The sequence below is a fragment of the Phaethon aethereus genome, assembly GCF_964289735.1.
Source record: "Phaethon aethereus genome assembly, chromosome: 1".
Taxonomy (NCBI): Eukaryota; Metazoa; Chordata; class Aves; order Phaethontiformes; family Phaethontidae; genus Phaethon; species Phaethon aethereus.
The window spans coordinates 73232457-73245985 of record NC_138575.1 but is presented as its reverse complement, the minus strand read 5'-3'; positions in this window follow the sequence as shown (position 1 = coordinate 73245985).

Below are 13529 nucleotides of genomic sequence, written 5' to 3'. Positions count from 1 at the left end.
TTATGCTGAGCCAGCTTGATAATTTTAGTGTTTACTGTCTCGCTTCACAGGTCCTTACATTCACAGTGATTTATACAAAGTGTTCTGTTTTGTATCTCTCACAAACTGTTTTAATACTGCACTAGGTAAACAGAATGTCATCAGATTTCCAGTCCTTCCTGGGTAATTTTCCCCAGTTATATAAATGTTTATCTTAATTCTACTTCTTCCTTTGCACTTTTTAAAAATGTTTTTGCTCCTTCTCTGTGCTGAGCCAGTGTGATAACCACTATGCAGAATCAAGACAAAAGAATACCAGGGCTGGATGCCAAGGAGCAAGGCTGCAAGTACTCGGCCAACAGCATAGTCTTTGGTTACCAGTTATCCAAGAAGGCATAAAGCAGCATAGAGATCCTGTTTAGCATTGTTACCCAAAACCTCCAAATACACCTAATAGAAAGCTTCAGCGAGGTAATTCAGCAGTCTAGCTCCTTGTGTTTACTTTTTTTAGTTTTACTAAACTAGTTGCTCCTGTAAACATGTTCACAGGTGTGTCAGTGCCAGACACGTACATAGCAGTAGAAGTCAAGAAGAATCAAGTCTTGATTCTCCTCATTATTTTTCCCACCATCTAACCTGTGTTGTATTTGGCAAACAAGCTTCTGGGGAAAGGGAACAGCATGAAAACTGCTGGCAACAACATTCTGTTTGATATGCTTAAGTTAATTAATAGAAAACAGCTCATGTCAACAATGTTTACATTTCTCATGCCTTCTCTCTTTAACCACTTGAACTGAACTATATAAAAAGCACTTTAGAATCTACTGTGTGTAAAAAAAATCAGTACTCTTCCAAATAAGTTTGTCAGTGTACGAAGTTGTTGATAAGTTGGGGATCATTTCCATAGCCAAATAGCAAATCTAACTCAGCAGAAGACACTGAAACCTCAGTAACAGCTTCCTTCCAGACAAGCTCTGCTTTCTTTCCAGCTCACAAAAAATGTAAGATACAGGACCAGATAACTACAGAAATCCACAGATTTCAGTGGGTGGAATTCTGAAGATAACCATCTTATTTTGGCAGACTTTGAAAAAAACACTAAATAAACAACTCAGCTTGCAAAAGGTTGACATGTTAATCTTTCTGGTTGGAAAACCAAAATTCTACTTGCTCCTACCATAAGTGTTCCTCATATCATCCCTTTGTTTGGACACCCATCTGCTACCAGTTTCAAACTTGGTTAGCAAGATGCACTTAGCTAAATAGGCATGCATTTTAGTAGCACAGACAAATTCCTCCTTAATTGCTCACACCTTCTATGTTAACTCCCTAAATAAGGATACATAAGCCAGAAGCCTACTATGAGTTGATAGGATTTGATGGTTTGTTTCTTCAAACAGTCATGCAAAGCATGAACTTATCTCTCTCCTATGACTATATAAGGGGAACAACGAAAAAGGGACCAATTCCTAAGCTAAGCTTCTACACAGTTAAGATGTTTTAATTTAATTTTGTGAATACCCAAACCCACTTAATCATCCAAAAGTCAGAGCAGGTACCATAGCACTCAATAGTGGCTCATCAATCAGCAGCTGCAAGAGATAACGCAGTGCTGTAATTACCACGTGAGTCTGGAATCGGGGACCTTCTGTATATGACATGCTAACGTAAAGCAAATGAACTGCTCAGCCTGGATGAACTTAACATCCCTGTGGTTTGGTTAACACGAAGATAAACCAGAGATAACAACAATCAAGCGAAGCCAAGTCAGACGCAAGGCTTTGCGGGCCAATACCATAGGCGGATATCCCCCGCTGGGAGGTAGCTCGTAGAACCGTGTTCCTCGCCAAGGCCTGCACTATGGCCGGACCAGCAGGTGCTTCTCCATGACAAGTGCTCTTCAGTAACGCAGTCACGTACAAAAAGAAGTAACTATAAACCACAATTAGAAGAGGACACTTCCCTCTGCAACTTCCCTGCACTTCCTGTCACTTTCGAGCATTTTTGTAATCCCAGGGGGGTTTACCATTTTGTTTTTATCTTCTACTAGCAACCATAGAAAATGGGAAATGAGGTATGTAGTTGGTCTTCCCAGGTAAAACTTTGGCTGAAGCAGAAGCAAAAGGTTATTTATGATCTCCCACATAAGGCCAAGAAGAGTTTTTCCAAAAATGCAGGGCTGAAGTTAGTCTATATTTCGTTTGCTCCAGCTGCAAGACGACTTCCATGCTTTTGTTGTAATACAGGGTTCAGCCAGGGAAGAAATGGCAAGAAGAACTGGCCAGGGCAAGGACAGAGACACAGAAGGAAACAGATTTAATTTCACACCAGATCCTTTCCACAAATTGTAGAAACAGTAAAGAAAACATGAACAGTATTTCCACTGAGTATGACATGGGATAGTTTTTCGCTATTGCTTTCCCCCAACAAAATCAAAAGGATTAGCACCAACATTCCTCTTTCACAAGAATAAAATCAAGTAATTCTATTTCTTCATACGAACCTCCTTTTGCTCAAAATCAGTGCAATGCTAAAAAGGTCCTGCCTAGTTTAGGGTTTAAAAGGGTGGGACAGAAAGCAGAATCGTTTATCTAGAACCCTACCACCTTTTCTTCTACCCTTGCTCAAGTGTTTGACCCTCAGGGACTGTTTTAAGGCGAAGGAGTTTATCTTTTAAATGGAATGACTTAACGTTTGTAGTAAGTGGCCTATCTCAAGCTATTGTTCTTTCATGCATACAAAGGAAAAGCAGTATAAATAAACTACAACCAAAATAAGATACCTTAATACAGGTATGTATTTTACTTAACTTCAAGATACCAGGTTTTAGAAACGAAATGGCTAAAATTATTTCCTTTTTGTTTGTTTTCTAAATAAGTCACATGCTTGCTTTCATTAAAAAGTATAATCACTTGATATTAAAAATGCTTTTTTCTGGGTAAACTGGCTATTTTTACCTCCAGTTTTGGGCAAAAGATTAAAAAAAAAAAAAAATCTCCTATGGATTTTAGCCTAACTGTGGGGAGCATGAAACGCTGCCTAGATTTAATGGAAATGCTAGAGAAAGGTATGTATCAAACCTACATTCTTTCACCTCTTTCCAGCCTAAAATAAATCTTCTGCCTCTGGACTCCTCACTGCTCTCACTCCTGATATGGGCAGCCTATTCAAAAGCAGCTACTCAGCATGTCGCACGCATGCTCACCCGTTCTGGTGGCGTAAATCATCGGCGTCAGTACAGGCAGGGACTGGCTTCCCCGGGCGGCGTGGGACCTTAGCAGTAAGTCCGTACCTCTCCTCCTTCTGTTCCCAGGGTGAGAGAGGCTGAGGGAACATGGCCAGAGCATTGCTCTATTTCAGCTATTCTTGGCCATCCTATCAGCCTCTCGGGGCCATAGGAAGTGTAATGCAATGCTGTTCTAAATTTACGTCCCAGGCTGGACCGAGATTAGGGGAAGTTTTTAGGTCTCCTGCTGTGTTTTCAGCTTTGTTTCCTGGGGCAGGGGAAAGGGAAGTGCAAGGGGGAAATATTGACTAGAGAGTTAAATTGATTTAACTTGAAAACGGCAGAGATGCAACTCTGGAAACTCACAGAGGATGAGTTACAGTGACACCAGTCAAATGAAATTATGTGTGTTCAACAGGATCAGCTCAAATATATATCAATTAAATGAATCTTTATCTCCCCACAGCTCTAGGTACAAAAACATTAATTTCAAGGTGAAGCAACTGTCAATGGCATGCTACCTGAAAGGCTTAATTGTGAGAAAGCATTATCTATGATCAACAAGCGTTTATTCTCTCAATATTTAAGTCAACAATAATGGGTTCAAATTATGCTGGGATCTGGAGAATCCCTACAAAAAAAGTGCTACACATGAGGGTTTTCCCATGAAATTGTCCCTGACCAGGCTTTGGAACCTGAATATTCACAGCTTACTCAGACAAGGTGATATATGCCAGGCTTTATAGAGTACTAGAAAGAACGTAGAGATGTATACTTAATAACATAATGAAGTTTGAAACTTATTGTAACTTTAATATTGAAGGATTTAAAAAGGAATTAAACTGCTTTAAAATAGCAAATAGCTTATGGGAATGCAATACGGATTGGAACAAACAGGCCTAAATCAACACTGGTTTGGAAGTCTAGTAAGGACTAGAACTATGGGAGGTAATTCAGGAACAGATGCATCAAATTAATTCCAGTAATACTGGAGTGTTAAAAATGGCAACAGAAGCCAGCTTTGTTCAATAGAATGGAAAACTAATCATCCATTCTCTCCCTTTCCACCCCCAAGGAGTTGGATTTTCCCGGCACAGCCATTCATTGGTGGCAGCAGATGCACCAAAATGTCTGGCACCAAGAAACTGAAGACAAATAGAAAACATACAGGGTGGGGGTGGGGGGAAACCCAAAAAAACACCACAAGTGTACGTAATGCAGATTTACACTGAAGTTTTAGAACAGATAATGCACTTGAAATAGTGAAGTAATGGTCAGTACAGCATGGCTAAAACCTGGTAAAAGGTTATGAAAGGTGCACCTCCGAGGTTAGAAGAAAATTAATTTACCTTAAAAACATTGTATTTTAGTCACTGTGTACTCCCAGTCCCCAAAACTAGTTTTGCAGATGTTACTCCTTACCACCACTGGATTCCCTCTGGCACACTCAATTCTCAAGGGCAGACAGCACTTTGAAGCACCCAGTGTTGCCATATACTGGAGACACACACAGCCCATGTACTTGGCTTGATGAAAGGTAGGTTTTGGGTATAATGTGGAGATGGAGATTGCTAATGACTGGAGTTTTCAAGAGAGACTTTCATCCAAAGGGACCTCCAGTTCCTCCTCACATTTACCTGCAAGTTACACTGAAATTGTTTCTCAGGTTATTCATTCACACCATAGCAGCAAGTGTGTGGAGTCACACAACAAAACTACAAAGCAGGATAGGAGGAAATGAAAAAATACTATGTCTCAGAGGCGTGTGCGGAAAGTACAGCAGTTACTCGTAGTAATTTCTAGTCACAACTGGAAGTGGATGAGCAAGTAACAATTTGTTCAACAAATTCATCACTTTTCTCAAGAATTGTCTGCAAACAGACTGTGACTTTTATTAATTTGTCTCCAGTTGGCAAGGGTAAACCAAATATTTTATGTGAATGAATCCTGGCCAATGGATTGCTCACAGACTTATGCCAGTTCTAATTGCTTCAATATTCCCCGCTTTGACATTCAAGCTGAGGAGGCTTAGATCAAGCCCTCGTTACAACAGATACAGTTTCATTCCTAAAGTAATGAGAAATTTACCTTTTAGACAGAAGATAACCATAGAAATCTTCCCTTCATTTAAAACAAAGCATAGCAAATCAGAAACAGATCTCTGGCACTGACAGAAAGGCAAGGAGGAAATAGAGAAACTATTGATTAATGAGATTTATTTGGGCTGCGGATGGCGATCAAAGGGGAGTGAATGCAGCATGTAGCACTCACCATTGCTTTTAAAACCGAAATTCCTTTGATGTGAAGCACAGTATCCGGCCATTATGGGAATTAAAAGAAAAAGCCATGACAACATTATTACTAAAGGTTTAAACTGAACAGCTTCAGGCACCAAGCACATAGTACCAAGGTTTTTGGTTTTTAAATGACCAGGCGGTCAATAATTGTGATAAATTATGTTTAACTATTATTTGTTTTTAGTAAACAAAGCCTCTTGATGCAAACGGTAGTATAGTTTCCGTACTGAGCAGCCTGCATGTTTACAGAGCCAGTAAGTGTTTTAGCACAAAGAAAAAAAAGCTCCAGAACAAAGACAAGGCTCCCTAAGAGCAGAGTGGCTGTGGGGACTGTCCCCAGCAGCGCCAGGGAAGCTACACTGCACTTGTCAAGGAAGCAGAACTGTCACACTGCCGGAGGTATAGGGAAGATTTAGAGCTTTGCACCCTCCTCTCCATATTCCTCCTTGCACATCTCTGCTGACCTCCCCTTTCCCCCGGGGAGGCTGCTCAGCCCACCAAAACCAGCTCCAGTCCCCACTGGTCTCACCTAACCCATTCCATTGCACCTGGTGCTGACGAGAGCTCAGTGCTCGCAGCCCGGGAAGGGCCACCCCTCTCTTTTTTTCCTCTCTCTGTGGCTCTGTGAAAGTTTTCTTCACAGGCAAGGTGGACTCGAGGCTTCTTACCAGCTCAGACAGCACTGAATTTTGCCAGGGCCCCACCTGGGCACGGCCATTCCTGACACGGGAAGGGGCAACGAGCCAAAGGGAGGTCTCTGGAGGGTCAGGCTGGCAGCAGCTACAGCCGCTTGGGAAGGCAGCACGAGGCAGCAGCTCTGGCAAGGAGCTCCCACCTGCACTCGCAGCCTCCCTGCAATGCTGCTAAAGAAATCGGGGAGCTCTGACAATCAGCTGCCTTGCCAAAGGCTTGAGCTGATCCCACCTGCGGCCCCTGTCCATAAGATGGTCATGCATCCTCTTGCCATAAAAGATTTCACCCATACAGGTATTTGTCGCAAAGGTTGTGTCCTTCACGATGCTCCGTAAAAGTTCTGATGCTTACTCAGTTACATAAAATGCATCTAATTACTTTGGAAGATGCTATGGATTGATATAATCTACTTTTTTTTTTTAAAGCTGCCTGACAAGCAACAGGACAAGATGTAGAAGAACGATACATATTTTACAGCCTTCTGAAAGAGGGATTTTTGAATAAAGTGAAAGGTTAAGAGGAACTTGAATTTTAAAAACTCCATATAAGAACAGCTTTATCTTTTGAAAAAACCTTTCTAAAAACTGAGATCTTCACACGTAACAGAGTGAATACTGTTGTGAGATGAAAGTTTAAGATTGACAGGCATTTTGCCACCTTAAAAATTACTTGATACCATCTTAAGTTTTGCTGCCTCTACTGTTAATCACAGATAATTCTTCGCTTACAGAAGAAGAAGCTCCTCTTATTCTACATCTTTGTTGATGCGAAACGTCAAACTGCAACTGGCAAAAAAAATGAAGGGTTTTGAAGAGATCCCATCGTACTTTTCTAGCAGTATCACATCTTTGCCACCTTTGGTTCTTTTATCACAAAAAAGTGATTAAAAAAGTAAATAGTAACTCCTGCAGACCAAACACAATTTTACTTTTTTTTTTTTTTTTACAAATATGATATCACTGCTCATTTGAGAGATTGAGTCAATATTGGCATGATGGTAGTGCACTGTATTAGCACTAGTGCTTAACTGCAGCACTGAGTCTATGAAGATCATAAGTGGAAGGGAACTAATAATGAACTAAATAAAATGCATTACAACACATCGCACTGCAGGGTAGAATGTGGAGAGAGAGAGAGCATCCAAAGGCTATGAAAACAGTTCATTGACTAAAAAAAGGCATTAAATTGCCAATTTCACCCAAAGTAATATCTTGAATATATTAAGCAAGGCTGCACAAACCCTTTTTAATTCAGCATTTGAATCAAAAGTGCTTTGACAAAAGAACTTCTCATGATAAAACCGTTGAAAATGCTTAAAATATTTACTAAAAAAAAAAAACCAAAACAGAAATCTGTTTTGTGTCAAATGAAACATTCCCTACAGTTGAATAAGAAACCTTTTCTTTTAGGACCAATGAAAACAAAGCAAATAAAGAGTTACATTTGAATTTTTCATGATTGCTTCCCTTCCATACAAGAGGAACTATAAGACATGTCCAGGATACTGAAGACTGAGGTTTACTTCTCTGTTTTCCTAATCCGGTGTGAATGCTACCTTCTCACATTCTCATCTAAGCATATAATACTACTACTGCATGGACACATCTGTTTCTCCCAAGAAGGTTGCTTTGTTTTTCTTAAATGAATGTTCATTGAGGGAAAAGAATATATCATAAACGGAATATATCTGGCTTCGTGTTGCAGGTAAGTAAGTCTGCCATTGACTCATTCAGTGAGTATTCAATACTGAAGTGGAATATCTCTAGCAAGATGACCCACCACGCAAAACTCTGGGATACATCACTAAGGTCAAAAACCCCATGGGTAAAAGGTGGAACTGAGGTGAGTCCTCCCTACACTGTCTACTTCTGTTTCCAGGTTAGTGGTAAGAGAGGAATTGTTGCCACCCTAGGCTCCCTTGCCTGCCAAGATTAATTTCAAAGATCCATAGAAGGTGTGGATTAATTTTTCTCCATGATTTAACTATTTCTTGTCACATCCCTCAGCTAGGGTATTAATTAATGCAGCTCTAAGAGCAACAGAAAACAGATTCTGCCATCAGCGATCCTAACATAAGTCCATTAGTCACTTCAGAGCAGTGAGCACTAGCTTGCCAGGGAGTCATCAGAGGCAGGTAGCACACCCACAGCACCATACAGGGACAGTGTTTCTTCTCACAAAGCGCTGGTGCATGCATGAGCGGGGTACCCTGAATCCCCACAGCAATCAAGAGACTTTATTTCCCTTCTTGGAAAAGCATCACCATCCTGCAGCATGCCACTCACACAGGGCTGAGGAAGAGGGTGCTGCTCCCTTAGAGATGACTTTTGTAACACGTGAGATCCGTCAGCAGCTTGGACAACCAGAAAAGGTCCCAGATTCATGTCATTGTTTTTGAGAGAGCCCGGGGACACAGCAGGAAACTGCACACACGTTAGCTGAAGTTGATTTTAAAACAAAGCAAGCTATTTGAACAGCTTGATTAATGATGGCCAGCCTGGCTTCAGGAAAAGGACTTTGTGTCTTGCTAACAGGCTGGAGTTCTCACAGGGGATATTGGCCAGGGTACACATATGGGGGGATAGCATAGGGAGCATTTCCTGAGATACTTAGAGAACTTTCAAGAAACTTTACAGAAGATTAATATTTCAGGTGCAACAAATGTCTTGAACAGTGGGGCCAAGAGAAAGAAGTCATACCTCCATCAACTGAAAATTGGCTACGGAACAGAAAAGAGAGTCACCGTAAGGCAAATTACCGCTGGCTGACAAGAAGTTACTTGAGGCAGCGTAGCTCGTCACAGTAGGACTGCCATTTCATTAGTCTCACTGGAACTGCCTTCAAAGAAGCTGATAGCTGTTACTGCCAAACACAGTTGTGGAAAAGGTCGATATGTCAATCCTTGATTATTTTAGTCCAGGAACACTCTATTATTCCTAAAGTACCTGTGGCATATTCCTCCCTCCCGCCATTCACCCTGGACAGAAACAAATGAGAAAACCATTTCGGTGCAAGACATAGGGGTTAGCACAGAAAAAGCAAAAATACAAGTCTGCAAGTAGGATATATGGACGGGGAAAAAAATGACAGGCAAAAGAGGTAACAGTCTAACTGGCCTGCTCAAAATTATCATTCAGAGGAGAAGTGTTAGATTGACATAGTTGCAGGAAGTGGGACTTACTATTATATGATGGGTTACTCTTGTGATAAGTTGCCTACTGCTCATGGCAAGCACATGGGGTAGCGTTTGCCAGGAAACACCTCTTTCTGCTGTCCCAGGTATTGCTCCATCTGCCTCTGGACTGAGTCTTGGAGGTGGATGGAGACTCTCTAACTCTGGAGAATCTTCAAATGCTGTTTGGAGAAGTGGGAACCCACTTGGGTCCTGCTCTTCACCAGCAGATTTGCTGCTCCCCATGGAGCAGGACAGCTGAGCCCTGGTGTGTTGTCCCCAGGCAACTGCTACCACCCAACTGGGTTGAGGATAAAGGTCAGGAACAGATTTATATTACTTCCTTGGTCACCTTCACTCAGCTACAAAACCTGTGATGACTGAGTAAAAACATTTTTTAAGTACTAAATGAGGGACCATGTCATACTCTTCCTCTGGTTCAGTTTTTTTCCGATACTGTATTTTCCTTCCACTTGACACTGAATTCACAAATTACGTATTTTGGCTTGTTGATGGGAAGGACATTCAACAGCCACAGATGAATGTTTCTTCTCTCTATCTCTGCTAGTTCATCTTACTTCAGGCCTCATTAGGTGGAATGCTTCCTTTTATTCCAGAACGTCAGCCCAATCTTCACACTTCACTAGCGACCCTCGCCTTACTAACCTCAACCAATTCCCTGCTTATTAAGATTTACCTTTTTCAGCTTTTGGCACCATTTCCTCATACAAGTACCTGAATAATTTGACAATTTCAAGTTCATCTCTGGCATTCAAAGAGTTCAAACTTAATCACCTAGTATAACTTATTGTGACATTAGAAAAAGGATGACTTGACTGAAGCGAACACAGCCACTTTGTGTAATACTTGCAAATTTTCATATCAAAGACCACCACTACTTAATTCAACAGCTTCCATGGGCTTTGAATCAGCCCCTCCTGGAATGAAAGAAGTAACAACATGATCATTACAACTACAAACACCAAATGAAAAACATAAACTGTAGTTTCTCTGAAGCACTATAAAGTTTTAGTTTGCTTGTATACGTGTAGGATATAATTAGTAGCCTGTATACCCCTCATAATGTGTTATTCAGAAAAAAGTCAAGAGTTGCAAAAGAGCTGCACCACAGAAATAAAACCAAGGTTCACATTAGTCCGGTTATCGCTGCATGTTAAAAATAATTTTTCAGTTTACCAGACACATTTGCTCTGTCTCATAAATATACAATTGCAATAATAAATGAGTGGATTTTCTTTTCCTAATACTGTTTTAAAGGACACCCTTTCTTTCTGAAGCAAAGTTATTCCTAAATGACATCCTTTTTTTGATCTCCCATATTCACTCATCCTGCGTTTATTTTTCCACATTTTTTATTTTACAGAAATAATTACCATCTTTCCCAGCACAAGAGTTTCAATTTTGTTTAAGTTCAAAAAAAAAAAAAAAACCTTTTCACAACTTTTCACATTTCTAAAACTTAACTCAGTTAAGTTTTGTCTTAACTCAGTACCAAACACTCTTGAAAAAGGTCCTTTTTGCCAGGGAAGATATGCAAAATAATTTTAGGAAATGTCTACAGGCATTTAGGGCTTGATTCACAATCAGTTGAAACTGAGTGGCTGACTTAATCATCCATCAATTCAATATTCTCTATATAATACTGTTACATTTGAATACCTCCAGAACATATGGTTATCAGAGCTCAGTAGAGATACTTCACTGAAATATTTTCTAACTACAAATATTAGTTTGTTCAAATGTCATTGTTTCTAAGCATTTTTCAACTTTTTAATCTCAAAGTTACCTTTCATTACAAAGTTTTCTTAGTCTAGTGTTTGTACTTTTTTTTAATTTTGGATGTAAAGCTATATATTTGTTCAAGTTGCTAAATTATTAAATTAATTACCAGTAATAACAATGACCAGTCTAAATATGAAGTGAGCAAAGCAACAATTTATTTACCAATTACAAGACTGCATTTCCTGGCTGACAAGACAAGTACAGCAGACGTTCTGCAAGGGTAGCCAATTTTCTTTGCCAGCTGTAGAAAAAAATATAATGAAAAATACTTATTTTATTTTTTTAAATAATGTAAACTTAGAGCAACTTCAAACAGCAATAAAAGATTCTCTTTCAGTTCACTTTGAGAGTGAACACTGAGTTCATTTTATTCAAATCACTTTTCTTCACTCCTACTACAGAGAAATGCAGATCAAAATCTCAGATTCAAATAGTTGCAAACTTAAGCCAGAAATCTGATCCAAATTTTGCAATGACAATTTCTATCATTCAGGGAGAGTCCTAATCTTAGATTCTGAGACTCCTCAGCTTAGAGATATTTGCCACAACAACTCAGGAGGGCAGAAAGTCTCTCTAGGTATGTGGGTACATGCTTTTCTGACATCTTTATCACCTGCCCCTGCTGGGGGCTCACAGCTACCCAGTTTGACCCCAAAGAAGGAGTGCCAGCAAAAAAACTGTTGTGGTCAGATGAGGTGTAGGGGGAAGCAGTGATACAACTCATCCTGTGGGCAACCTATGGCTACAATTTAAAGGTACCCACCTTGGCATAAAACCTTGAGGGAAGGTGACAGCTCAAGCAGTATTTACTCACTTCAACCGTTCCAAAAAAATACAAATCAATGAGTAAATTAAGCCCAACGTGAATACACTGATTCAAGTTCTCTTTTATAAGTATTGCAGTCCATGAGAAAAGACAATTTGCATTTTTATTTTCATTTGTGACCAGGCCAGTTTGTAAATGAGAATTGAAAGCACGTGTAGTTTCCTTTTTTCTTTTCCCCTTCTCTCCACCCCTTTCTCCCCCCAGCCATAAGAGTTTTCATGTGCTTTCAGGCTCTCTTTTGTTCTACTACAATAAAGTCCCCAAACAATTGCCAGGTCAAATGTGTTCTGCCTTTCTTCTATTAGTGTAGCAGCTGGTGCTTGCCTCTTAAAATTCCTTTACTGTCAGCTAATGCATGCCTTCCCATTTGAAGAATTTCTAATACAACTTTCAGTTCCACTCCTTTACTGTTCTCTTGACCTTACTTTAAAGACTAGGTGGGTCCACACGAAAGACAGAGATTCAAATGTCCTCATATGATGTTCAGATCTGGAAACAAGCTCCATTAGATTCCTCCCCTGATGGGTGAAATGAAAACATGAATTTGAGAAAAAAATAGATGCCTGCTCTTTCTTGCAGAAGTTTAGATCTTGAACTCATATATCACTTTTCCAGCAGAAACTCTGTATTACTCAAAAAAACCCCCACCAAATAACCCTACAACATACTACTGTGATGGATGTATATTTCTTCAGTATATTCCAGACCCTACAAAATACTTGAACTCACACCAACCTTTCAGTGGGCAAGTAATAGTACCTGATAAGCTTTTTATGCCTCTTGGAAGATAGAGCTGTTGTCGCCTCCTGGTCAAAAGTCACACTGCTTTAGATGTTTTCCAAACATCTTATAATTTGCTGGAAGGACAACACAGGTCACACTTTTTAATGGCATGTCCAAGAAGGACACAAAATAAAGGCAAAGAAACACTGAAAATGAATAAATCTATCAAGTTGAGACAAACAGGCTAAAAGTACTTGTTACAAATGTTCTTGTCATTTAAGATGGATAGGGCTTAGGTAGAGCCTCCGAAATAGTAAAGGGCATGTCTTCAATGGTAACTTCTTTTTTAATGTTAGAACTGAAGTTTCTTGTCACTCTCATAAAATTACAGGGCAAATTTAAGCTTAGCAGGTGCCAAGCAGCCTAGGGAGAAGTTTCTTCACTGCCCTTCTGGGAGGTGGAGCACAGCATCCACAGTGCAGCAGGACAGAGAGCTTTCAGACATCCCAATTCTAGGCTGTGGGTCTGCAACATAATTTAGCCAACCCAAAACCTAAGTCGGAACTTTTCTAGACTCTACCCTGTTGTGGGCTACAGTGCTGCTAGGAGTCAGGCAAGTACTAAATGCCATTGTCTACACCTGACACACTCCTCTCTCACCTTCCTAAGGCCACAGATTAAAAAGAGTCTTTTAGGGATTATCCATAGATTGTCTTTGCCCTGTCCAGAACAAACTTTTGGTAGCCACTTTATATTATTTCAGTCTTTTCACACAGCATAAAGGGACAAAATACCTCTCAGTTGGTCTTT